At 51.5% G+C, this 26,843-nt stretch overlaps 1 long non-coding RNA gene across 1 annotated transcript; it reads left to right on the forward strand.

Moving 5' to 3' along the window:
- The first annotated feature begins 10,310 nt into the window (after nucleotides 1-10,310).
- LOC121140312 lies at nucleotides 10,311-26,207 on the forward strand. The gene is made up of 3 exons (XR_005877090.1): nucleotides 10,311-11,199; nucleotides 24,308-24,484; nucleotides 25,347-26,207. It is a non-coding gene; the product is annotated as an uncharacterized LOC121140312 (long non-coding RNA).
- Nucleotides 26,208-26,843: the final 636 nt, after the last annotated feature.

Raw genomic sequence — 26,843 nt, forward strand, 5'->3', positions numbered from 1 at the left:
GGCCGTTGTTCCAAAGCACCGTCATTTTCCATCTCTTTTGGAGTCGATTAAATTAGTCCTAATTAGAGGGAGGTAAACAGCTCTGGAGGACATGCCTTTGCTGCTGAGGTTGACTGCTGCCTGAGAAAGGGACCTATTTGTGCACCCTTGGTCCTGAGCTTCCTGAATCCGCATGTGATGAATGTGATCTGGGGTTTTGGGCACTCCTGGCAGTCAGAGCAGGGATGGATGATCCCCGGACACCTCCTTGTTCCAACTTCACACTTCACATGGAAAAGAGGACCGTGTGTCGTGTTAGTGGCCGGATCCAGCTGAGAATGAGTTTGACTGCATGCATCTATCTCTTCCGGGTCACAGAACAAAAAACGGTTGGATAAGCAAATGCTTGCCCAAGGCCTCAGTCTCACTGGTCTGTGAATGGAATGTTGCCTGTCGTGTGTCTGCCACAGGGTGCAGCCTGGTGGGTAATGACACCATCAAGAGCAGAAGCAGCTCTTAGCCTGTCCTGTACACCTAAGCCAGGCACAGCAAGACACCTTCCAGCTGCTTGGGAAGCTGCTGCCAGACAGGCCTGATGTTTGCTAATTAGCTGTTGGATGTGGGACTCGACTGCTCCCTAGGCGACGCCTCTATGACAGCTTCCACCTTGTATGACTGTGTGTATATACGTGTGGCCCTGTCTATATCCCCACTGTGCCATCCTTGTGCTCTCTGCTTGGCAAGGCTGATATCAGCGAGGTTCTTGGAATGGGGCCCTGGTGTTCTCCCTTTGACAAGGCCAAGGCATTGGTAGAATTCAGTCTGATGCCTTCTCTTCCAAAGGAGTACCCAGGACTTTCCATCTACCTAAGAGAGAGAGGTTCTGTCTTCAGTGTTGACCTAGTTCTCCACCTCTGTATCACATCATTGAAGCAGCTGGTTTCACTGTCTCTCACCTGTTCTTTATGTTGTATGTTTCTGTCCCATACTGGGTGTCAGGAACAGAGAGCATGGCTTAATGGGGAGCACTGACCAGAATGATAATGAAGAAGTGTGTGTGTGTGTGTGTGTGTGTGTGTGTGTGTGTGACAAATATTAGGTCGCATGTTGCTTTGTGTGTTTATATTTTGGATCTTCCTATACGGTGTCCAACCAGGCTTTCAGACTTGAGACTTGCCCCGTTCCAAGGAGCTCTGTGGGAAGATCAGAAATCTGGGGGTACGTCCTTCTCCATTACAGATCCAGAATTCTGGGAGCCAGAAGCTGTACTACTCCTGCCTGAGGTCTCTTGGGAGTATGGAAGTGTTAGTGCCTGGTTTTGCTGTTCTGTTTGTCCTGCTGCCAAGTGTCTGATGCTGTCTTTTGGCAATAAAACTGTCAAAACCCAGCTGAGTGAGCTGAGTATCAAGCACTTGTAAACAAATCCTAAGTGGCCGGTCTCAGTCAGTTCTAACACCTCCCCTCCTTGCCCATCAGCCTCACACACAGCTCATCAGGGTAAGCGAAGGAAGCACTGCATTTGGGCTGCGCTGTATTTTGTTATCTGTTTGCTCGCCTCTAAAACTCCAGTGAATAGACCAGATGCCGTTTCCATGGCAACCGCCTCTCTTCCAGCCCTGGATGCTCAGAAAGTGAGTATCCAGCATAATCTTCCCAGGGTCTCCCGGCTCCAGGGGGCTGTTTAGCAGAATGGGAGCTGTGGTGGGTGGCCCTGCCTGTGCCTGACATGGTCACCTGTCTTTCGGGGGCCCCAGGAGTCAGGTTTTGGCGAGGCTGCTTTGCTTCCTGAGTGAGTGGCCGATTTAAAAGATCGATGATGGGGGAGAGGCCTGAGAATGAACTGCAAATCAATCGGTCCTCCTTCCCTTCAAGGACCAATTAGTTTTCAAAACTTTATGGGGGGGACTGTGACTAGTCACCTTTGTTATGCAGAGGGACAAAAGGGACATGGTTTAGTGAGGGGCTCAGTTAGAACTGAACTCGGCTCATGTTGATCCCCATGGGTGACTCTGCCAGGCTGTGTCCTGCAGCTTCTCGAGACCCAGGCAGGGTCAAACTGTGGACTCTCAGGTGGCTACCTGCAGAAGGCCTGACCTGGTCACAGCTCTCACAGGCCTGCTGTTTTGGACAGTTTTTGCAGATCGCTCACCAACCTGTAATCACACTGACGGAGGTTAGTCCGACATGGTCATCAGGTCTACCAGGTCCTCTTTGAACCTTAATCGGTCCAGGTTCAATTCAGCTTGAAATTCAGTATACAATAGCAACATTCACAGACCCCCAAGCCGGGAGTGACTGATTTATGACAACACGCATTGGTGATTTAGAGTCTTTGCACCAATATGGGGATTTCTGCTGAGCAGCAGGGCTCTGATGCGTTAGTCTGGAAGATTCTGTTGGACAGCCCTAGCTCAGATGTTCATGGCACGGTTCATAGACCTACTGTGAGAACAGAGAAGGAAACTGCAATTAGAGGCAGCTATCTCTCAGGCAGAGCTGGATGCTGTGCACCCCCTCCCCCGCCCCCGGCTCTGTGCCAGCCTCCTTATCTGTGACCTGGCAATGGCAGATCCTCCTGGACACACCTGTGAGGCTCTATCCAGACCATTCAGTTCCATCTCTGTCTTTCCAGCTCTTTGGAGAGGTTGCTCTTCCTTCCCTTCTAAAGGAAAGGAAATAGCGGCTCAGAGATGTCAAGGGACTTGCTGCAGGCACCCAGCTGCCACCGGCACTTGAGACCGTCTGCGCCTAAGACTCATGTGGTCTGACCATGCTGCCAGAGCACAGGGCGTGATGGGTCACACGGCTCAGAGCCTCACACATCAAGCTGAGTCTTGCCTTCTCCATTCTTTTTCCCGCCCTGTGGTTGCTTCCTGTGGTCAAGATACAATTCTCACCACATCTCTCAGGGTCCTAGGAGTCCCTTGGGAGTCCACAGGGCGCCCAGTGCTTCTCCATAAGGAGCATTGTGCTGTTGGTAGCCCTTGGCCCCGAGACATGTCACCAGGGAGTTTCCAGGAAGCACACATGATCACAGAGAACCAGTGTTGGGGGATAAACCTCCCTCTTCTGTATTCTACCAGTTGTGACCCTGGCCCTGGAAGTGCCATTCTGTCATCTGCACAAGGAACAGATGACGTCAGTTGTCACTTAAGGGCACAGTTTTTCTGGACTCCCAAGGCCCTGGCTCTGTGTGCATTGTAGGGAGGTAACTCTAAGTGTTCTCGATGCCTCTGTCTCAGAGGGAGTGGCTGGATGCCACCCTGGCTTTGTCACCTCACCATGTCCATCACTTGTATGCTCCCTAGAAGACTCACCATAGCTGCCACAGTAAGTCTCAAGCTGTCCTTGCCTTTTCCACCTCCTTGCCTTCCCGACCCTCAGTGTCCTTGTCTGTGAAATGGGTGATGACACTGCACCAGCCTTGACTTGTTGTCAGCGTTACCTGTGCTTCTTCTGCTAGGCCCTCCACTCCTCCACATACTAGGATGCATGGAGAGCATGGGTAGGCCGGGCAATGGTCTTTTTGAAGATGTCCTTTTTATGTGCGGGCTACTTGAAGACATTTTGAGTTCCCCATAAAGGTTCTGTGGAAGGGCTTGATCCCCAGCTGGTGGTGTGACTGGGAGGTGATTGCATCACTAGGGTGCTAACTCAGCCATGGGCTGATCCTTAGGTGGGTTCATGGGTGGGTTGGAAGTAGGTCACCAGAGGTGTGTCTTTGAAGGATGCATCTTGTCCCCAGGCCCTTTCTGTGTCTGTCTCTTGTCCACCAAGTGCTCCTTGCCGTGGGCTCAAGAGGAACAGAGCCAGGACTGACCATAGACTGAAGGCGTTGAAACCCTGAGATGAACCTTTCCTCCTTATCTTCTTTTTTTAGAGATTTATTTATTTATTTAATGTATGAGTGCTCTGTCTGCATGTATGACCTTATGCCAGAAGAGGGCACCAGATCTCACCGCAGATAGCTGTGAGCCACCATGTGGTTGCTGGGAATTGAACTCAGGACCTACAGAAGAGCAGCCAGTGCTCTTAACCGCTGAGCCATCTCTCCAGTTTCTTGAGCGGATTGTCTAAAGTGTTTATCCCGGTGACAGTGACTAACACAGGCTCCCTTCTCCCAAGAAGGTCCAAACTTTTGGCAGATGGCCAGAAGTTCTCAGGTTCCCACTGGCAGTGTCTAACTTGTATCTGCAGAGTCAAGCTAGAATCCCTTACATCTGTTCAGATGGATTTGGCCCCACAGGGGTCACCTGTGGCAGTTCAGATGGGTTGTGCTCGTGGCTTCAGCAAGTAATTTCCTAGGTGCTGGTTCTCCAATTAAATGCCCTGGCCCGATTGAAAGAAATAGTCAAGAAAGGGAAGGCTGGCTCAGTGGCTCCAGAGTGTTACAGAATGTGGTCCTTTTAGTGAAACAGCCACCATCTCCATCAGAGTATTATGAGTCAACCTGCTGATGGCGCTGTCTGAGAGAAGGAGGGGCTTGGGGTCATTGGACCCTCACTTAAGGCCTCAGTGTCTCCCTCCTGCACCTACCAGCCATTTGTAGGCAATTCTGCCCTGGCTGAGGTTTCAGGAGGTGCTAGATGTGTAGGCTGAGGGAGGTTAGCTGAAGGGGAATTCTGTCTGCGGCTGTGGGGAAGCTGGATGAAGACTTCCCAGTGAGGCATCTTTGGGGTCACCTACCCTCCTGTAGGCATCCCTTCACACATACTTTGTAAGTAGACCCAATAAATCATTGGTTCCCCAGGTTGAATTTGGTGGGAAATCATACCTTTGTTTGCCATTGGGACCTTATAAAGACGGCACAGACATTACTCAGGTCTCCCAAGGGAGGGAATTCTCAAAGCACAGAGCCCACACTTTCAGCCAACGGAGTCCAGATGATGAGAGAGGGTGTCGTGAATAAAACCGAGTTTGGGAGCTCCGTGAAAACCCAAGGAAAGGTTTCTGAGCACAGACTTGTGCTGTCTGTGACTTTCTCTGTCCTAAGGCCATTTCCACCCCTGCCCTTCCCCCAGCTCTAGTCCCTGCAGCAACTCCAAGCACGCTCATGCCCACGTCCCTTGCTCCCTCAACCTCCACCTTCCTGAGGGCTCTCCTGACCCCCTACTGCTCCTGGTGATACAAACCGGTTCTCTTCTGCCCCCGGCACATGGTGGGGGCTCGCTCAGGAGCTGTGGTTGTGCACACGCTCTGGCAGACATCAATGCTAACAGTGGAACTATGCGGAAAGGAAGATGCTGTTGGGATGTACGAAACCACAGCCTGTCTTGTGATGAAAGCAGTTTCTCCTTTTACCCTGGCCAAGAAACACAGTGGAATCTGCACATCGATCTCTGATGTTATTTCTCAGTGACTAACGTGGCAAAGAGAGGGCCTTTCACCCCAGTGATGGGAAATACAATTTTTAGGCCAATAGCACAATTGCAAAACCCTCTTTGAAGTCACCAAGAGCTTTTGTGCCCAACAGAACGCTGTCCCGCTGACACTCAGCGGCTGGGCACAAAGCAGCTGTGCTGGCAGCGGGGGAGGAGCTGGCTTCCCCATCCACCGCTCTGGTGCTGAGCAGCCTCAGTACTCCAGAGGGAAGAGAACCAGGTCAGACGCGGGGCCTGTGAAGCCTGGGTGAGCTAAGGGGACCTTCAGTGGGTGACAACGTGCTGCCCAGCGTCACAGGCTGGAGGAAGTGATTATTTCCCTGTGAGACAGACCCGTCGGATCCTCCAAACAGATGCCACCTCCTTGGCTTCTGCGAGTGCCCTGGCCAGGTGACACCCCCCCCCCGCCAGGGGTTTACTGGTGGTCACTTAGGGTCAGGCAGTAGTGTGGCCAGACGCTTACGACAGCGTGGTCTGGCATGCCAGAGGGGAAGGTCTTACTCTGCTTGCCTGTGTAGGGTGAATCCTGCTGTGACAAAGGTCTCCATGCCGTGGGAGACATAGTGTCTCTTACCAGGTCCTTGGCTGGTGTTTTTTTTTTTTTTTTTTTTTTTGGCTCCTGATCCCATAGCTGTAACTATGGAAATGTCATGTCTGCTGGGCAGGGAGAGTGATCAGCACAGGGTCTGTCAAACAGCAGATTGAGTCCTGGCTTCCAACAATCTCCTTTCCCAGCATTCTTGTGCCTCTTTTTCCCTGTCTGTGAAATGGGCCCATTCTGGGGCTACTTCCTGTACCACCACTGCCATTGTGGTTGATATCTTAAAGGCTGTTGTTGGGACCACACTGAGGTCCCTGCCAGCTGGTCCCCCCAAGCATCATGGGATAGATCTTCAGATGTCCTTCCAGCCCCACACTATGGAGCAGAGTGATCTTTTTAGCATCTCTTTAAAAATTTAAGCTGTGTGATATAGTCCTGCTCGTGGGCATAGGGCTCAGGCCACAGCACAGGCTTTCAAGACTTAATTGTAATATTTTGTTGGGAGAACATTGACCCTGAGAGAAGCCAAAACTTTTAAGGTGAAGTGAGCTTGGCCAGGCCTTGTGCAGGTCTGCTTAGGGGAGAGGGCAGTCCACTTCTTGAGTCTCCTGGCTGGCACTCTGTGTGGCTATGGGTGACCTCATGGACACTGTCAAGAGCCTGTAACTTAGGGCCATGGCAATCCAGGGGGCCAAGTAGACCCTCTATGGGGGAGAGAGAGGGAGAGCCAGCAAGGATGGCAGTTTTCCTGCAGTAACGTCCGCATTCTTTTGGTCTGGTGGCATGGGGTCAGCCCTGAGGACACTTGGCCCTGAGGACACAGTGAGACAGGGTTGCTCTTCAAGGGGGGAGAACCTATCCATAGGAAGGTTCTCATTGTGCCATGGGCTCCTCAAGGCAAGATTCATGCCCCAAGGAGGACTGACAGATGGCTGGGCACCTAGCATTCACCTTTGTCTCCACTGCCACACCCAGGGACAGATGACATACGCTGTCTGCAACTGAAGCCTGCCTTGTCAACCGCCCCCGCTGCAGTGTGGGTCCCACAATATGTCAAGGCTTAGGACAGGTGCTGGGGTGTGGGTAGGGGTGCCTCATTTCTGCTTCTCTCGATAGCTTGGCATCCTGGCAGGCTGCTTGGGCCCCTGGCTAACTGTTTTCCTAGGTAAAAATGGGGGTTTGGCTAATAGCCTCTGGTGAAATCCTCACCAAGAGCGAGGTGAGTCGTGCAAAGAAACTAGTTGGGAATTAGGATGACAGGATGTGTGGTGACAGGGCAGTCCACAGAAGGCAGCCCAAGTGCCCCTGAAGCAGCAGCTGCTGAGGTCTCCATTTCCGAGCCATCTGAACCTTGAAACAGAGGGTGGCCTCCAGAGCCACTTCAAGCAACAGGCTCGCTAAATGGGGTTGTTTAAGAAAGGGCTCTGGGTCAAGGTTGACGTTTCCTTAGCAAATCATTTCCCCAGATGCCACCAAGTCACTCTGCTTGTGTGTTCACTGGGATAAGGGCAAAAACAGCTCAGAATGAAGTGTCTCCCAGAACACGTAGGAATGCCCGATGAAACTGCGTTATCGCTTGTGCGCTAATTTCAAGTCTCCATTAATTAAGAAACGGGGAGGCGCTGAGGGGGACCCTTCAGGAGAGCAGCAGATACCACAGTGTTAGACTGGCTCCCGGTTTGGGGCTCCCAGCTGCACAGAGTAGGGTTCTCTGAACATCCCTGAGTCTGAGAACACAAGCTGCTGGCAAGCCAGGAGCTGGGCCCTGCCTTAATAAGATGGTTGGTTTGGTCTGTAAGCGGATTGTACAGCTAACTAATGTGCCTGTACCTTGCAATTATTCATGGCCTATGATTGCTCTGCCTGAGTTTTCAATACATTATTCATATACCGAAGACATTTTTTTTTTCTGGAGCTCAGAGCAGGGATGAAAAGGCAAGCCTACGGCCAAGGCTACATGGGAATTTAGTGGGTGATTTAGTCTGGAACACAGGCTGGGCAGTGGGGCGAGGTCGGGAAGCTGAAAGAGCCTATGAGGAGTCTCCTGCAACTTGGGGCCCAACCTAGTCTCTTGGAAGAGGAGCTTTCTCATCCTGGACTCTGGGTCCTTCTTCATGAGCAAGGGTGGCTTCCCACCCAGAACAGTTCTCAACACGGGGAACAAGGCCCAAATCAGGAGAGAGCATGATTAGATTCAGGAGGCATGCACACCTGTGAATCCTGCCAGGCCTTGGAGATGCCCCCGCTGGGAGACCTCTGACGCCTGGAGACCTCCCTTGTTCTCAAGTTGCCCTCTCCGAGGCAAGCGCGGGAATGGAGGGATCAGCATATGCATTCTGGAAGGCCTTATAGTCCCACGAGCATACAGCGATCAAGATGGGTAAAAAAGTATCCCAAAGAGCCATCTAAGGAGGAAGGAAGCTTTGAGCAGAGCCTGTGCTGGGCGGTCAAGAAGCCTCATTTCGGAAGGTTTTCTGGAAGTGGGAGGTACGCTGCTCACCCTCTACGATAAAAGCTGCCGAGTCCCCAGGCGGTTACCTTGGGTCTGGGCTGTAAATACCCAAGCCTGTTGTTGGTATTCATTCTTGTAAAACCTCGGTCTCAGAAGGACAGCGGCTGCCCGCCGCCACTCTGTAAGGATGTGAGCAATGATATTAGGGATGAAAAGGATGTGACTCAGCTGGGGAGGGTGGGGTGTGCGGGGAGCAGAACACACAGAATACTAAAGGCTTGTGGAAGCTCCAGGGCCCCACTGAAGAGTCATGGGAGCTGCGATGTTGCACTCTGCCAAGACATCTTAATCAGGACTCATTTTTTTTCCTCCACAGGTGAATGAACTGGGAGGCGGGCAGAGGATGAGCACAATGCCTTATAACAAGAAGTGTGCGTATGGCCTGTGTGACTGTGTGAGCCCTGTGTGTATGTGTATACTGGGTATATGATGTGTGTGTATGTGTCTATGCTATGTGCATGTGTGATAGGTACGTGCGCGAGGACGTGTCTTCAGGGGCCTGTATATACAGTGCATGTGTGGGTACATGTGTTGCTTGCTTGCATGTGTGCATGAAAATGCACTCTGGTGCACAGAGAAACACGTGAACATGCTATGCGCCACGTGTAAGCACATGTTTAAACACATGTGCATGACACACATGTATATTATGCAGCAAGTGTGCATATGTGTGGCACATGTGGCTGTGTGCAGACATCCATGTGAGTGCATGTGATGGGTCCAGGTACGTGCATGCCTGTATGTGTGATGGGTACATGTGTGTGTGATGGATATATGTGTATGTGGGCCGGAGGGGTACATATGTGTGCATGCCTCTGTGTGTCTGTGGTGTGTGCATATGTATGCACTTGTGTATATATGCTGGTAAGATAGTGGAGACACCTTTGTGCCTTCAGACCACTGGTCTTGGGCATTCACACTGGGCACCACAGGTGCTACGGTCTCAAGTTTCTAACCCATTGCTTGTTGGTCAGAGGCCATTGCTCACAGGTGAGCTTTCCCCCAGTGGACCATGTATGTGCCCAGGGAGGACCCTCCCACACTGAACCGTCGCGCAGCAGGTACTGTGACTCTGCAGAGGAGTGCTGCTTCTGGGCCTCTTGAGAGCCACTTCCTCCCTCTGCTCTACTGAAGGTGTCCTGACCGTGGTACTTTGGATGTTTTGAGTTGGATAATCCACCATCGGAGCTGACCTGAGCATTGTCAGGTGTTTCCTGGTGCCCCCTGGCCTCCACACACTATACCCAGAAGCAGGGTCTTCACTGTCACAGTCTCAAATTCCTTCAGATGGAACAAGTGTCACGGAGGCTTAACTGCTCCTAGCTGAACCTTCTCTTAGGCAACCCCAGGCCCTGGACACAGGCCCGTATCAGGCAATACTGGAGCTAGGTCTGTCTTTGGTGAGCAGAGACATGCAGGCCACCAAGGTGTCTGGTACTGTGCTGGGGCACCATCTTCTGTGTGTGTGTACATGTTCATATTTGGCTCAAGTGTGTGTGTGTGTGTGTGTGTGTGTGTGTGTGTGTGCACGCATAGGCCAGAGGATATCTTTGAGTGCCATTCCTCAGGTGCCAGCCATCTTGGCATTTACTAAGTAGACTGAGCAGCAAGCCCAGGACTCTGCCTTAGCACTGAGATTACAGGTGTGCCACCACATCTGGCTCTCTTATGTGGGCTCTAGGGATCGAACTCAAGTACATCATGCTTGCCAGGCAAGTACTTTACTAACTAAGCCATCTTAGCCCCTGGGGCAACACATTTGAGGCCACAGGTCGTTAGATGATGGAAACCAGCCCAGGCCAGCCTTTGAGGTTGAGGATAGGAGGCTAGGCCCTACTCATCATTCACCATGCCCTCCATTTCTGAGGGCCAGTCTTTTTCCACATCCGTTAGCCCAGAGACCAATCTTGGTTTCCGAGCCAATCTTCCATCCCTTTCCCTTGCTCCAAATCTCCTCAGGTCTTTGATTCTCTCCCCTGGGCCCATCTGCTCCCATAGGAAGACTCAAGCCTGGCCTCCATCTTCTCCTGTCGGTCCTCAAGTCTAGTCACAGGTATTCCGTCTATTTTTGGGGTCTCCCAGGAGTCCACAGATCAGTTATATGCCCTGACCTAACCTTCATGTTATCTTTGGTATCCCATTGGATCCCTAATTGCCCCTGTGTCTCGAAGGAAACCATGGTTTCTATGGAGGTGTAGACAAGGCCCCTAATATTCTTTGGTCCCTCTGCAGTCTGGCAGCTGTCTGCCTACTAGGTAGCCAGTGGCCCCTCGTCAGGACTCCTGCCAGATGGCGTCCTCCTAAAGCAGATGGCTTGGGGAAGTGCTCGGGTTTGTCCCCACAGGGAGGGGGTCTGTGGTCCCCACACTGGACTCCCCCGGGTGGACCCTGGTAGGGGTGTCAGGCAGCGTGATGGACATCAGTGTGGCACTCCTGCGTGTGTGGGAAGATTGGGATGGGAGTGTCCAAACTCTCACTGAGTGGTCAGGTGATTCAGGCTGTGCGTCCCTGTGGTTCTGCAGTCAATATAACCATGATGTGTTTCAGCAGGACCAGCCGGAGCTGAGGTTCCCTTGGGTGCCCTGAGAACCCATCTTGCCCCTTCACAGCTTGGCAGGGCTGACCCTGTGACCTCCCCAGACAGTGGATGCTGAGACTATGCTGACTGTAGCCACAGGATCGCTGTGAGGGGCCTAGAGGGGGCCAGGTGGTGAGGCAACTCCACAGAGAAACACAGACCCCCAGTCTCCACAACTCGTTTCCGTGCTAATTTCCCCTGGAGCCCGGTGAGTTGAGCAAAGATGTCGGTAGTTAATTCAATAATTAAAAACAAACACGGCTTTATTTGAGAAGATCCTGTTCTTGCTGGCCGCCAAGCTGGGACTCAGGCTGTTGGCGGATTGTGCTGCTTGGTGCCAGCCGGGCTTCAAGTGAAATGTTTATTTCAGGGAAACAGCCGCTGGGGTCCTGTCAGAGTAAGGAGGGAATAGGGAGACTTGCAGCCTGAGCTTGAATCAGTCTTGTAATCATTCCACTGGTGAGACTTTTGTCTGCTACTAGGAGTCCCAAGGCAGGTGGAGATAGCTGTTCTGACCCAGAAATGGGGACCCCTGCTATGTCACCGAAGCACCCCACAGATGCCCAGCTGGGCTCCAGGCATCTTCCTCAGAGCAAGCTAAACCTTGAGTCGTGTGGGGGCCTGACCCACCCACTCATAACTCAGGACACCTGCCCTCTCTGACCACGCTCACTGACACTGGCTCAGTATTATCACAGGAAGAGCTGGGAGGAGTTTGGCCTGCTTTCTAGCCACATCCAAGACAGCTAGCTCCCTGAAGGCTCCAGGCCTCAAGGAGTGGGTAAGGAGGCACCCAAAGTCAAATCCATTTCCTTGGATTAGATCTGAATTATGTCAGGTCTGCTCGCATAGTTATCATCCGATGCCCAAGTGGGCAATCTGCCAACTGTTTAATTAACCATCATGGGCGTTGTGGAGGTCAGGGCTGGGTTGTGAGGCAGGTGGTGGGGAAGGAAATGGTACAGTCAGTGCTGACGTCATGGACACAGCTACAAACTGCAGGAGGATGTGAATAATTCACGTGTCTCCACAGGCTGTCGATGCCTCCTGTGGGAAGCGGGTGAGGCTTGAGGCCTCTCAAAGGGTTCGACCCCAGAACCTGCTTTCTGTGTAGCTCCAGGCAGAGGCCACCTCCTTGGTTCTAAAGTGCAGCTTTGTAGAGTTAGAGAGACCATGGGGACAAAGGATGGGGTGGTTTTCTGAGAATTATCTGTGCAAGCAAAATGTCAGAGCCTCGATTCCTGAGGCAGAGCCAGTGGGGTGTAGCTGACAAGGCACAGAACAGAGCCGGGGATGTGTGTTTTTAGGTCACTCTCCACTGTGACTGGAGGAACCTCAGCTTCTGTGTCCACAAACTGAGTCCTGGGGGGGGGGTGTCTTCTGATGAGGGATGAGGTTGGGGGAGGGAAGGGAGCAGCAGCTGCAAAGAGAGGAGGCTGGAGGCCCGGTAAGGTGCAACCAAGGGTCTTTCTGCTTGGCGGGGTGTGCAGGATCAGGGTGGTGCTTGTCTCCACTCTGGGAAGTGAACCTTGCATCAAGCCTGCCCTGCAAGCTGGGTGAGACTGGGCGTGAGCTGGTGGGCACCCTCCCTCGAGTTGCCCTGGTCAGAAGCAGCCATGTAGATTTGTGACGAGTGTGAGTGTGTCCTTGTTCAGTTCTTGACGTGACAATGTTTATTAAGTCTCCAACGCGCACACGGTCCTTACGATCCTTATGGGGCTGGTGGGGGCAGGACCGATGGGGGAGGGGAGCTGTGCTCTGAATGCAGAAACACAGACAGGCAGTAAACCTGAGGTTGAGCATCTCAATTCAGGGTGGCCAGCGCCTTCTGAGGGAGGGAGAGGGTGGGAACCAGCCTCAGGGACAGAGAGGACCCTATCCAGAAGGGGATCCCAGGAGGAGGCAGGGATAAAGGTGCACCAAAACGGAAGAAGGTTCTGGGGATTGAATCAAGCACTGTGGTTTCTCAGGGTGGCTGCAGTCATCCATGGCTGTGGACCCTGGACCCTGCCTTCAGTGGGACTGCCCGGAGGTGCTACTTCCAGGCCAGGAACTCTTCTTTCTTGTTCTTGAGGACTTGTCACCAAGTCCCTCAGTCTACACTACCCTAGGCACCACCTGCTAGGCTCTAGGGGTGAGCCTGCCTTGTGTGGGTGATGGGAGTGGAGTTGTGAGCATGAGTTTGTACTTAGATGTGTGGTATATACCCACATATGCTTTTATGAGTGTGCACACATAAGTGTGTATACCTTCATGCTGATGCATGTGTGTTTGTAGATGTGTGTGCTATGTACAGGTGTGCATACATGTACAAATATATATGTATATGAGTGTGTGTATGTGCTTCTGTGTGCCTGTCTGCATGCATACAGGCACACATGTGAAAATGTGTACATGTACATGCTACTGTGAGTGTATGTGTGCTTGCATGTACACAGGCATGCACAATGAGAGGAAGTCAGATTTCCAGGAGAGCAGTTATAGCTTGTGGCCATGCTCTACCAAAGTACCAGTCTTCTCATGCCTGCCTCTAGCAGGGGGACTTATAGAGCAAGGGAGGACGGCCAAGAGAAACCACTTGAGGTCTGTCCAGTGTTCCCATTCCTTTCTCCTGTGGGTGAGAGTTGATGGGGAGGACAGATAGAGCTTCCCAAGGCCCACCCAGTGGACAATTACCCAAGACAAGCCCGTGTGATGGGACCACCTTGTCATATCCAGTCTTTTCATTGATGGACAAGGAAGAGACATTTGATAATTGGCACATTTGTGAGTGTCGAGTAGTCAAGTGGGGGGACCTTGTTTCAGGGGTAGGCGAGTCCTTGAGAGAGCTCTTTGTGTATATGTTCATGCCCTGGACTCCTCCATAGACAGAGCTCTTTGTGTATGCATGCATGCTCTGGACTCCTCCACAGAGGACTTTGCTGGAGACCCATGAGGATGAAGCTGGCATTCTGTCATCAGCACGAGCATCTCAGTGTGGTCATGTTCTGGCTTGCCTTCCATCCATGCACTGCCATGTGCTGAGGCTTGTCTGGAATCCCCAGAGAGAAGGTCCAGAAAGGCCCTGAATCTGTGCCTATAGTGAGTGCTGCTGAGGGTGACATCCTTGTAATGGTAGCAACAGCATGCTTGACCAAGTATCAGATTTAGGCTAGCTGAGCATGGCATTCCTCTGCACAGTCTAGCAAGGTGGGCTACAGCCCGCACACAGCGGCTCACTCAGGCCACTACAGTAAGTGGCCAGAAGGCTAGAAGCACAGAGTGACAGACGACAGAAAGTGTTCTCTTCGGGTATCTGAGATCCTGGTGACACAGGCCACGCCCTCCCAAGGCTCCAGAGGAGGGCCTTTTGGTTTGGTCCAGCTGTACACCTTGGCTGATGGCAACATCCCCCCTCCCATGCATGTGCACCTTGACTGGGTATCTCCCAGAGGGACTGGTGATGGTGTAGCCAGGTACCTGTCAGGTGGGAGCACAGCCTGGGTGCCCATCATGCTGCAAGCTCCCTGTGAGCTGACTGTGGCTGGGGACTGACACCACTCAGCAGGAGATGCTGCTAAACGGCCACTTCTTCAGTATACGTCTCCCCAGCTGCTTCCGTCCACCTGGAGCTTAGGGTAATTATAATAATAGGAAGACTTCCTTGCTGCTGCTGGTGCCTGACTCCTTACCCATATGACCTCTGTCTGTCCCGGAAGCAGGAGGGAGGGATGAGAAACAACAGGCAGGCATAGGTTTCTGCCCTTCTACCACAGCTTCCTAGACAGGTAGAGGACAGGTAGAGCACAACCAGGCAAAGCGTAGCTCACAGAGTGGCAAGGGCATCATGTATCCTGGCTATGCTGGGCAGCCCTTCTGTGAGACACATACCCATCCAGGTCCTCTGACATTCAATGCATGATTTCTGCTACCCAGTGTCTGCTGAGATAATTAACTTCTGTTTGCCAGCTGTGTTGGTTTAGTGTTAATTTTTAACCTGATAGGATCTGCCATGTGACAGGCATGTGGGCATACCCGCGAGGGATTATCTTGGGTTAACTGAAGTGGGAGGAGGACCTGCTCACTGGGGTCCTGGCTGTGTAAGTGGAGAAGTGGAGTTTAGCAGCAGTACACATTCATTGCTCTCCGCTTCCTGGTTGTGGATGTGATAGGAGCAGCTGCTTCAAGCTCCTGCTGTCTTGGTTGCCCTGCCGTGATGGACTGTACCCTGGGACTGTGGGCTGAAATGAGTCCTTTCTCCCTTAAGTTGCCTTTTCTCAGAATAGCTTAGTATGGCAACAGGAAAAGAAGGCCAAGATACCCGTGATACCGAGTGGCATGGGAATTGACACCAGAATGGCACTTTTTGGGAAAGTGAATGGGTCATCTAATCTGGCAGGGGTGAAGGCTGAAAGGACACAGCCCCTGTCACAGGTCTGAGACATGACTAGATAGACCAAAATGGCTAAAAAGGAACCTAAATTCCCTCTTTGGTCTGGCATTCTGTGCCACCTGGAGAGGAGTCCCAGTTGCTGTGGCTGTCCTCTGGGGGCAGCTCCTTCCACCGTGGCTGAGCGGCCCTCAGATGTGTGCTTCAGGTCTAGGCTGCGCTGTGGTCTCTGATGGTGACACTGGGACCACACAAATGGCCTCACGCACAGGCTCCTGAATGGCCAAGGGATGCAGCCACCCCTGAGCCTGGCTACTCCTTTGGAATGAGGAGCCCACAGACAGGGGTCAGTTCTTTTTCCTTTATGCTACTCTATAGCTGGGTGCTTTGGTCACAGTGATTGTAACAAACCACCCACGGCACATGCAAAGAGGGCCAGCAAGGACCAGAGAGGAGCTGTTTTAGCCTGCAGATGTGGCTGGTGCCTGTGGTATGCCTCATGTTGATGGAAGTTTCTGTCCTGCCCAGTCCTGCAGCTGTTTAGTCCCAAATAAACACACAGAGGCTTATATTAATTATAAAGTGTTTAGTTGATGGCTAAGGCTTTTTATTGGCTAGCTCTCTCTTAATTATTAACCCATTTCTATTAATCTATGTATGTCTACATGGTCTTGGCTTATTGGAGAATGCCTAGGCATCCTACCTTCCTGGTAGCTACATGGTGTCTCCCTGACTCCACCTACTACCTTTCTCTATCCCTGTTTGATTTCCTGCCAGACTAGATCCTGCTTGTCCATTGGTGGAAACAGCTTTATTCATCAACCAATAAGAGAAACATATATTTGCAACATACAGGACATGTGCCATCAGCCTTAGTCTTGCTTTATTCTCCCCAAAGAGTCCCTCCTCGGCTGCCTAGCTGCTGCCCACACCACACTATCATCTCAGTAAGTTTCCCAAGCTCCAGGGACTCCTGCTTCAGTGCACAGATGCGAGGACATGGATTCCCATGTGTGAGGATCCCGTGGGTGCCTGTCTAACTGGAACCCTTGTCACCTGGAAGCAGCGAGTCCTACAGAGAAGTGCGCTGTCTCTCCTACCAGCTGGGCCATAACGCCACACAATAGTGAGACACTGTCCTGCAGTATGGTAGTGTGGGTCTAGTGTGCCACCAAGGCTCTTGAGACATAGATTTTGACAGCAACACAGTGCTCCCAGGACATGGTAAAGCCTTTGGGAGTGAGAGGTCAGTGAGAGGAAGTTAGATCATTAGGGACTGTCCCCTTGAAGGGATTTCATTCCCAGCTGCTCCTCTTCCTTTCTGTTTTCTAGCTGCCACAAAATGAGCAGCTACCCCTGCTGTGTGTTCGTTCCCATGATGCACTATGTTGCTGCAGGTTCGAGTGACCAGGGACTGAAGTCTCTGAACACATAAGCCAAAACAAGCCTTCCATCTTTTGAAGTTGATTCTCCCGGGCGTTTTGTCACAGTGGTGGAAAGCTAGCTGATGAACACACAGGAGGCAGCCAATGGATCTGAGCCTCTATATTTGGGGCTATCTCTGTCTGGGCAGAGACATGGATCATAGGAGAGGAACAGGAAGGCTCTGCCTTTACTCTGGGCTTTGCTGTGTCAAGGGTCAGATGTCATGGGGAGGCTACCTTACAGCACATGAGGTACCTACGCAGAAGCTGAGTGGCCATGTCGGAGTGAAGAGTGCGGGATACTGGGAGAATGCTTTGGCCATCCAGGAAACAACAAACAAACAAAAACAAACAAAGCAGGGTGGGTTGCTGTGTCCTGTGGTCCCTGACACCTTTTTGGGGGACCCAAGGGAACCTCAGAACATGTCTGGGGATGAAATCCAGAAGGTGGGACACTCCAAGCCCGAGGCTGAGGTTTAGGTTGCTCATCCCACAGCTGACGGCTCCAGCCAGCATGTGTGTCAGTCAGGCTGTAGTCTGGGGTCCACAGAAGTGACTGGATGCAGTAACTGAGCCTCCTATAAAAAGAGGCTGGCCATGCTGTGCACACTGTGTGTTACAGCAGCCGCATTCATTCTGGGTTATGGAGACATGTCGTGGGAATGCAGGGTTGGAAGACACTTACTCAGGATTATAGCCTTGGAGCAGGCTTGGAGCAGGTGATGCCCGGCACCAGAGCTCCCTAGAGAGGGCCAGGTCTTCATGCTTCTGATAGGAAATATTCTTGACTGTCAGAAGATGACAGTTAAGGCACCAAGGTAGACTCCTGCTGCCATGGCTGCCCATCACCTTCCAAGAAGCTGAAGTTCTTACCTTGCAGCCTGTTTCCTCAGGGGGACCCCAGAACTCCTTTCCCAGACTCCTTTGCAGTTCAAGTGTACCAGCAGACTGGCTCTGCTTCTGTCCTAGAAGGCACATGGAGCCCATGAGGACAAGAGTCCCTGAAAATGTGGCTTTGCCCAGTAAGATGACACCAGGTCCAGGGGAGGTGGAGCTTTTTTTTTTTAACCATCTACCACCAAAGCTGAGCTCCTCCAGTCACACTTACAGCCTGAGGGTTGACTAGGAAAGAAGTCATCTGTAACGCTGGTGAATGAGCATAGCAGGAGAATGGAGTGGATTTCTGATTGTCTCTGGTTCTGTTGCTGAGGCTCTTGGGATACCAGATCAGGCAGAATGGCTGCCAGCCTACAAAGTGCCTGCCTTTGATCATAGGGTCACGTGCCTCTGGGGCTCTCGTGGTCAGACCTCATTAGAACCTTCCTGGCCTGCTGGACATGGATTGATCAAAGATTGATCAAATGGTTCTTCCCTTCGCCAGTGCCAGATGGTCATTCCTGGATCAAACAGAGCCAGGCTCTGCCCCACAGTGGCCCAGCAGCAGGAAGGCAGGTCCCAGGGAATGATTCCTGGGTCTGTGGGAGCACAGATCTTCAGAAGCTTGCCCTTGGCCTCCCCTGAGAGTACAGCAGCCTGCGCCTCCCCTGGACCTCAGCTAGTCACTCTGGCTTAGGCTTCAGGGAAGAGCGTGTTCATGTGTGTGCGTAGTAGTGTGGGAGACCATGAGCACGTGTACATGTGCACAAGTGTGAACATGGGTGTCTGAGACTGTGATGGCTGGTCTTGGTTGTCAAGTTGACTTCATCTGGAGCTAACTAAAGCCCAAATGACTGGGCACACCCGGGAGGGATTGTCTATCTTAATGAAACCATTTGAAGTGGGAAGACTCACTTCAGATCTGGATCTTTGAGGGGGGAGGACCCACCTTTAATCTGGACCACACATTCTGTGGGCAGCCATATAAAGGACGTGGATGAGGGAAGCCTGCTCTATCCTTGCCAGCTTGCCCTCACTCTTGCTAGCAAGTTCACTCCTTACTTCTTCAGGATTCCAGCACAAGCTGAAGACCAGCTGAGACATCCAGCCTCATCAACTGAACAACTACTGGATTCTTGGATCTTTTGTTGGTGGACAGCCATTGTTGTGCTAGATGGGCCACAACCTGTAAGCCATGCTAATAAATCTCTCTCTCTCTCTCTCTCTCTCTCTCTCTCATACACACACACACACACACACACACACACACACACACACACAAGCACACACACACACACATATATAGTCATCCTCCAAGTTCTGTTCCTCTAGAGAACCCTGACTAATACAGAGACCGTGTAAAAATGTGCATGTATATGCCTGAGTGTGAACACAGACATCGGAGACCATGAGCACATGTGTATGTATGTACACAAGTATGTATATAGTACATATATGCATGCATAATTGTGTACACAGGTATGGGAGACCATGCACATGTATACCAAGCACACAGGGATGCGGAAAATGTATTACATGCCATGTGTGTGATATTGCATGTGTGATAGTAGTTTTAAATTTCTTTAGATATACTTATTCTATTTGTACGGATGTTTATTTGCATGTATGTCTGTGCCTTGTGTCTGTGGAGATCAGAAGAGGGTGTTGCATCTCCTAGAACTGGAATTATAGTTGGTTGAGAGTCACCATCTGATGTTGCTGGGAACTTAACCAAGGTCCTGTGCAAGAGCAAGTGCTCTTAACTGCTAAGACATCTATCTCTCCAGCCCTCTGACACTTAGTATTAACTATCAGTTTGACAGAATCTTGAGTCACCTTAGAGAAGGACCCCTGGGCATGCCTGTGAGGGGTTATCTTGATTATGTTAAGGTGGGAAGATCTGCCCACTGTGGGTGGCACCATTCCCTGGCTGGGATCCTGGACTGTATAAATGAAGAAAGGGAGCCTAGTAGCAGCATGTATCCCTCACTCTTTGCTTCAGTAGATTTGAGGGGAGCAACTGCTTCAAGCTCCTGCTGCCTGGACTTCTTGTAAAGATGGACAGTACCCTGGAACTGTGAGCCAGGCTACACATTTTTTCCCCCAAGTTGCTTTACTCATAGGATTTTAGCACAGCTGCAGGAGAAGCTAAGACAGCATGTAGGAGTATAGTATATGTGTTAAGAATATACTTCCTGCACTGGAGCACATATGTCATGAACTCGTATATATATATGTGCTGAATGTATGTATGAATGTGACGGCTCTGTGCATGCCCGTGTTTGAGCGTGCCATCTACATGCACGTTTGTGTGCATGCAGATGCTTGAGGTAAGGAATGTGAGCAGTGTGAGCAGAAGTGCCTGAACAGTTGCTAGAAAGACCTCACTTGATCACTTGGGCTGGTCCTGGCTCCTGTGCCACTCTTTGACACAGCCCAAGGATGTACCACCAGGTGTGTGTGTACAGAGCCAACTTTACATGTGCTGAGGTGGACAGCACTATTTTTCCAATGGTCAATTCCATGTTTGGAGATCTAACTGAACAATGTCTCTCTTTCCCTGTGGGATGCCTACCGAGTCCTTCGCTGCTGTCTCTATCCAGGGGCATGGAGACAAGCCTGTAATCATGAGAGGTCCTTTCTCTAGCTGTAGCAAGGCCCAGGGCTTGGAGGCAGCTTTGACTTGCTTTACCAGTGCCACCAAGAGGCAGGCCAAGGTCACTGAGAGGCAGGTATTCTCCGAGGAGCCCCATTCTGGCCACTGCTTTAGTGGCAAAAGGTCAGAATGGGTCCAGCCTCAGTCTATTGCATTTTCTTAGTGAAAATAGCTCAGCTCGACGCCTTCTTGACCAAGGAAGCCTTGCTGATGCCCTACCCTGTAGACATGGCAGCTGTACCCATCTTCTCTTATGTCCCCATGGCCTGGACAATGGCCCCAGTGTGTCCTGGGTCTTCCTGCACTTCTGCCAAATCTTCCTATCTCTGGGGTAGTCCTCCCCCCCCCCCCCGGCATCCCTTGCTCAGGTGGATACTGAGGCGGGCCACTGAGAGAGACTGAGGGCGGTGAGTGGCACACTAGTCAGTATTAACAATGACACTGGTCAAAAGTGGCCTTGGGGCAGGGGCACAATGCCAATGCTCTCAGGAAGGACAGCCTTTGTTGGGGACATCATGGGGGAGAGGGCAGCTGCCAGGTGAACAAGGTGTTCATAGTCCTGGGTCCTGGAAGGGGTGGCCACTCTCTGTGTCTCAGTTTCTTCCTCTGCAAAGTGGAAAAGCTACCAATCAGCTCTCCCTGGGGCCATGGTGGTGATGGGCTGAGCGAGTGTTGACTGTTTACAGGACAGGGAGGGGCATATGGTGGGAGAGGTAAGCCCTGCCCTCACATAGTCCTGCGCCTGGCCTCCTTGGCTCTTCCCACAATGGCTCTGGGACTGAGCCCTTGGCAGCTCTCATTAGCTGGCCTCTGTACCCAAAGAAGCCTTGCAGGGGAAATCAAACCCTGGCATAGAAAGTGAATCACTAATATGTCTGAAGTGCTAATGCGAGCAGCCAGGCCTGAGGCCCAATTCCCAAACAGCCAGATCAGAAGCACACTGAACGGTTGGTTTGATTCAGTTGCCAGCTGTGGGCTCCAGGGCAGGAAAGAGCAAAACCTGATCTGTTTATGCCCCACTGTCTTGGGTTCAGGGAGCTGGAGGGAATAACTCTTCCCGTTGTGGTTGTCTCTCCCTCTGTCCTCTCCAGCTGGCACCCAGGGTATTTCTTGAATGCCAGCTGTCAGGAACCCATCTGGGTCAGCCATCACCCATGGTCCTCGATGGCACTATGGTGACCACTGCCTTCAGGAGGCCCCTCTAAGTGGTTCAAGCCAAACACAGTGGCCTGATGGGAGACTCCCACACTGCCATGGTCCTGGAGTCTAACCTTAGGGACCATTTTGGAGAAATCAGTATACTTGGGACTTCTTACTAGACTTTCTGCCTCAGCAATGGCTGTGGTGCTATCAGGGTGCACCAACACCCTCCTCACTGGCTCTCACAGGCCAGCTTCTTAAAAGCCTACTAGTGGGGTGACATCGGACTTCTGGTCTGTGGGCGTCAGTTCCTTATCTGAGAAGCAGAACTGTACTGCCCACTGAGGAGCCAGTGGCGTGCTCCCAGGAGACAATACTGTACGGAGGTTCAGGCCGGACCCCCGGCATCCCTGGAGTCCATGTGCCCTGGGCATGAATTCTGGGGCTTCCCTGAGCAGACTCATGTCTCTGTTGTATCTACCCACACAGACAAAGAGGCAGAGCCCAGAGGGAAGACAGGTAGTTTCTTTACAGCTTGCAAGGCATGCAGGCAAGATCAAGATGACCCCTACTCACACTGTCTCAGGCAGCATCAGTATGATGCCAGAGTTTAGCTTAGTCAGGGTTAGTGTGGATGGGGTGTGGACTAGTGTGGGGGTTTTAATAAGAATGGCCCCCATAGACTTGTATATTTGAGTGCTCAGTCACCAGGGAGTGATGCCATTTGAGAAGTATTAGAAGGACCAGAAGGTATGGCCATGTTGGAGAAAGTGTGTCACTGAGGGTGGGCTTGGAGGTTTCCAAAGGCTCACACCAGGCCCAGTCTCCTCTCTCTCTCTCTCTCTCTCTCTCTCTCTCTCTCTGCCTGAAGATCAGGATATAGATCTCAGCTACTGTTCCAGTGCCTGCCTGAGTGCTGCCAGGCTCCCTGCCATGATAATGATGATGAACTAAATAAACTCTGAGACTGTAAGCAAGCCCCCAGTCAAATGCTTTCTTTTGTAAGCTTTGCCTTGGTCATGGCGTCTCCTGACGGCAATAAAACAGTGACTGGAACACCTGGCGATCACTAATATTGCCAATACTCTGTCCTCACAGCCTCTGTGGCTTTGCCTACTCTGTCACTTGGATCGGAAGACTGGGGCTCAGAGGCACCTAGTAGCTGACATGATGCTTAGGCCTGGCAGAGTGTTGCTGAACCTGGGTGCTGTGCTGGTCCAAGGGTCCCAGGCAGCAAACTCTGACCTCAGATGCTCAGGCTTCAGAAGACGCTTTTCTACTCCAGCAGAGGCCCAGGCTTAGTGACAGCATGCTGTGAGCATGGACAGCCGGCAGCAGGCACCTGGTCTGCTGGGCGGGGTATAAGCCCAACCTGAAGATAGAGGCAGACCATCTGTCACCTGCCACTCCAGTCCTGGAGATGACAGAGCCAAGTGCAATGGAGTGTAATGGCCATTGCTTGCAGCAAGTCCCAAAGATCCGAGCAAAGCTGGGTTCACATCAAAGCCAGGGTCAAAAGCCTCTATCTTGGGGGATGTTTTCTGAAAGCTAATGGTTTTTTCCCCCCCAGAAATCAGAATAACATGTTCCTTTCCTCTCCAGCCCACTACAAATTCTGAGACACTGTGGCCGAGTTATAACAGCCTTCTAGATCACCACTGAGGGGGGGAAAACCCAGAAAATGAAGCCACACACAGCCTGTGGGGGTGAATCATGATTCCTGGAATAGGAGTTGGGGGTCACCTATATGGGGAGGGACAGCCCCTGAGCACCAGATGCTGCCAAGGCAGAGTCTTGAGTGCACACCAGAGTAGCCCAGTGTAGAAAAAGTCAGGGTCAGCCAGGTGTTGGTGGCGCACGCCTTTAATCCCAGCACTCAGGAGGCAGAGGCAGGCGGATCTCTGTGAGTTCGAGGCTAGCCTGGTCTACAGAGCAAGTTCCAGGACAGCCTCCAAAACAGTACAGAGAAACCCTGTCTCGAAAAACCAAATAAAATAAAATAAATAAAAATAAAAAGTCAGGGTCCCAGTGTGAATGCCTGGTTGGGAGTCAGACTAGAGAACCCCCTGGGCAGGAAGCTAGAGATATAACTAGAGGGTTAGATGACCTGGTGAGAGTCAGGGATGGGCACAACCAGACTTAGATAGGGACATAAGGAGGGCATCTTCTCCAAGGGCTGAGACACACAGCACGGTGGGTCTTGGTTTAGAAGTTTAGAAGCAAGGCCCCAGGTCTGAATGAGTGAGAGAAAGTGGTTGGGGTGTCTCAAGCTGGGACCCTGGCCTTGACCCCTTGGGTGGGAGCCTCATCCAAGGCTCCCTGGTTGTCCCAGCACAATTCCACAGCAGTAGAAAGTGCAGTGCAGTGCGGACCTCAAATAAGAACCATGGGCACAAGGCAAGCCTTTCTGGGTTGCCAGCCTGTGGCTAGCTTATTTAGTTAGGCCATAATGTTCAGTTAAGAGCCTGGCTGGAGTAAGCTAACTGGAAGGTTCGCTGGTTGCCTCTGAACTGCCCCATCGCTAGGGGAGTTCAAGTGGACTATGAATTATCGATGACTGAGAGGATCCTCAGGGTAATGCCATGACGTTTAGAGATGCCCCATGTCCAAGCTAGGTACTGCAGGATCATTGTGACCTTGCCTTGGGAGCCGAGGCTTCCTCTGGACATCCCTCCAGACCCCCCACCTTTTGTAAAAGCCTCCTGGGGTTTGCAGTGGGCACCTGGTCTACCTCCTGCTTGAGGCTTACCCGCTGTGAGTCCCCATAGAGACCCAGGGTCATCAGTCCAGGGACATCTACCTGACTGCAGCCGGGCCTTGGCTCTGCTGCTTCAGCGTTTCTATCTCTCAGGAAGAAATGGAAACTCCGTCGGGAGTTATGAAAACAAGCGGCCGTGCTGAACTTCCTACTAGGGATGGTGGACACGCCAACTGGATTCTGACATCTAAGGTGGAGGAGGACTCCTTCCTCCCACACAAGATAAAGCATTACATCTGGGCCTGGAGTGAGGACAAATATACACATCCGGTAAGAGAGATGATATAACTGCACCTCAAGACCTCTCATGGGCACCTGGAGAGCTGAGGCAGTGGGTGCTGGATGAATGAGGCTGGATGGGTGAGTGGGTGGGGGACTGACAGGAAACATCCCGTAAAGGGGTGAGGACTGCATTGCGGACAGCTGTGAGCAGCAGATGAGATTGGCGTCTGGGTGTGTGTGTGGGGGGGTGGGATGTCACACCAGCTGTGAAAGGAGGGCCAGCTCAGCCGAGCTTTACGGAGACAGGATGGCCTTGGAGGAAGAGTCAGGCACAGGCTGACGAGATGGGGCCCACTATATGCTGGTTTGGTGAATGAGCCTCTTAGCCAGTGGCTCTCAACCTGTGCGTCACAACCCTGGGCGTCAAGTGACCCTTCCACAGGGGTCTCCTAAGACCACTGGAAAACACAGATATTTACATTACAATCTGTAACAGTATCAAAGATACAGTATAAACAAAAATGATTTTATGGTTGGGGTCACCACAAATCATGAGGAACTGTATTGAAGAGCCCAGCATTAGAAAGGTTGAGAGCCACTGCTCTAAGCCAAGGTGTGACGGGGAGGTCAGGGGGAGTCCAAAAAGCAGGTGTTTTGATGACATATAGAATGGAGCAAGGCAATAGGAAGCCACAGCAGATGGGGGGGTGAGTGGCCCAGAAACTGGGACAGACTTTGGACTTCAAGTGTTATGGCCTCCATGCCCATCTCCTCATATTCACCTGCAAATTGTGTGTGTGTGTGTGTGTGTGTGTGTGTGTGCGCGTGTGCATGCATGCATCTTCTGTCAGTCTCCATATTATTATTATTATTATTATTATTATTATTATTATTATTATTATTTCATTAGGTGGTCTTTGGCTCCTGGAAGAAGCCCAGATGAAAAAATTTCATTTAAAGTTGTGTCTTGGGTCTGTTCTCACTCAGAGCCCAAGCAGACTCCTCAGATTTCAGGGTAAGAAAACCATCAGAGGTGGCCAGCACCTGTCCTAGGTGACAATGGAATATATATTCACAGACTTACAAGTATTATGGGGTTTTCTTTCTTTATTTTTTAAAGGTAGATAATAGTATGATCTCTTATGACTTTTCCAGACATCCTTACTGTTATTTTGAGATAAGATCTCTGAACCCAGAGCTCACTGACTTGGTTAGTCTTGCTGGCCAAACTCCAGGGATCCTCCTGCCTCTGCCTCTCTAATACTAAGATAACAGGACTATGTAACCATGCCTGGCAATTTATATGCATCCTGGGAGGCTGAACCAAGGTCCTCATGCTTGCATGGCAAGTACTTTCTTGACAACTGTCTCCCCAGAACCCTCTGGTCTATCGCATCTGCAAATTTTGAACATGTTTTAAGTCCCTGTCTTACCTAGTTCCTTGGTACCCATTTGGTCTTTGAATGCTTTTAAGGTCCCTGGCAGCCCACTTGGTGTATCTCTCTAATGTATGGCTTTGTGGAATATAGTGTAGTGATCACATAAAATCATAGATGGTTTGTCTTGAGCACCAGGAAAAATCACAGAGGGAGTTCTGGATATTGTAGTGGGTCCTAGACCCACCCCAGAGGGCCTGGTTATTTGCTAGGTGATTAAAGAGGAAATTGGCCTGGTCCTTGGGTCTGTTCTTACTCAGAGGTTGGGAAGGCTCAAATTTAGGCAAAGAAAACCACTGGAGGTGGCAGAGTCCATTTGGCTGGATAGACCTGCTCTTTCCTTCATACAGGGACCGCTTCTATGTCCCAGAGTAGGGACAGGGACAGGGACAGGGACAGGGACAGGGACAGGGGCAGGGCAGGGGCAGGGGCAGGGCAGGGACAGGGGCAGGGCAGGGCCTTCAATTCCAGCTTTCCCAAACCAGAGCAGGCTAGGCTCTAATTGTCAGAGTACCTTTGCATCTCCAGCAGGGGTCACCCCTGAGACCAGGAACGTGTACATGGTGCCAGAACAGGGATTTATCCTCAGTGTCCAGAGAAGAGATGGAGTGAGGGACGCCATGCTAGAATTTTATGAAGCTCACTCTTTCTGAGAAAATAGTACAGACCCAGAATCTGGGAAGGGCCTCACCCACAGCCCCTGCATAGAAGAAGGAGCGGCCGGGAAGAGGGTTTCAGGCCTCACCACCTCCCACTCCTTTTCTTTGCTGTTGGAAGTCAGGAGGAGGCCACCTCACCATCCTCAAGGTCATGAACTACAAGGAGGATCCCATGAGGCTGGACAAAGAGGACCAGGCCGAGGAAGCCCGGAAACTCTGATGTGGGTATCAAAGGCGCTGCCACAGGTGGCTTCTTTCATGTGCAACGCATGGACACGCGCCACGGCTCTTCCACACAGGCCTGTTTTGAGT

The sequence above is a fragment of the Mesocricetus auratus genome, unplaced genomic scaffold (genome assembly GCF_017639785.1).
Source record: "Mesocricetus auratus isolate SY011 unplaced genomic scaffold, BCM_Maur_2.0 Super-Scaffold_100004, whole genome shotgun sequence".
Classification (NCBI taxonomy): domain Eukaryota; kingdom Metazoa; phylum Chordata; class Mammalia; order Rodentia; family Cricetidae; genus Mesocricetus; species Mesocricetus auratus.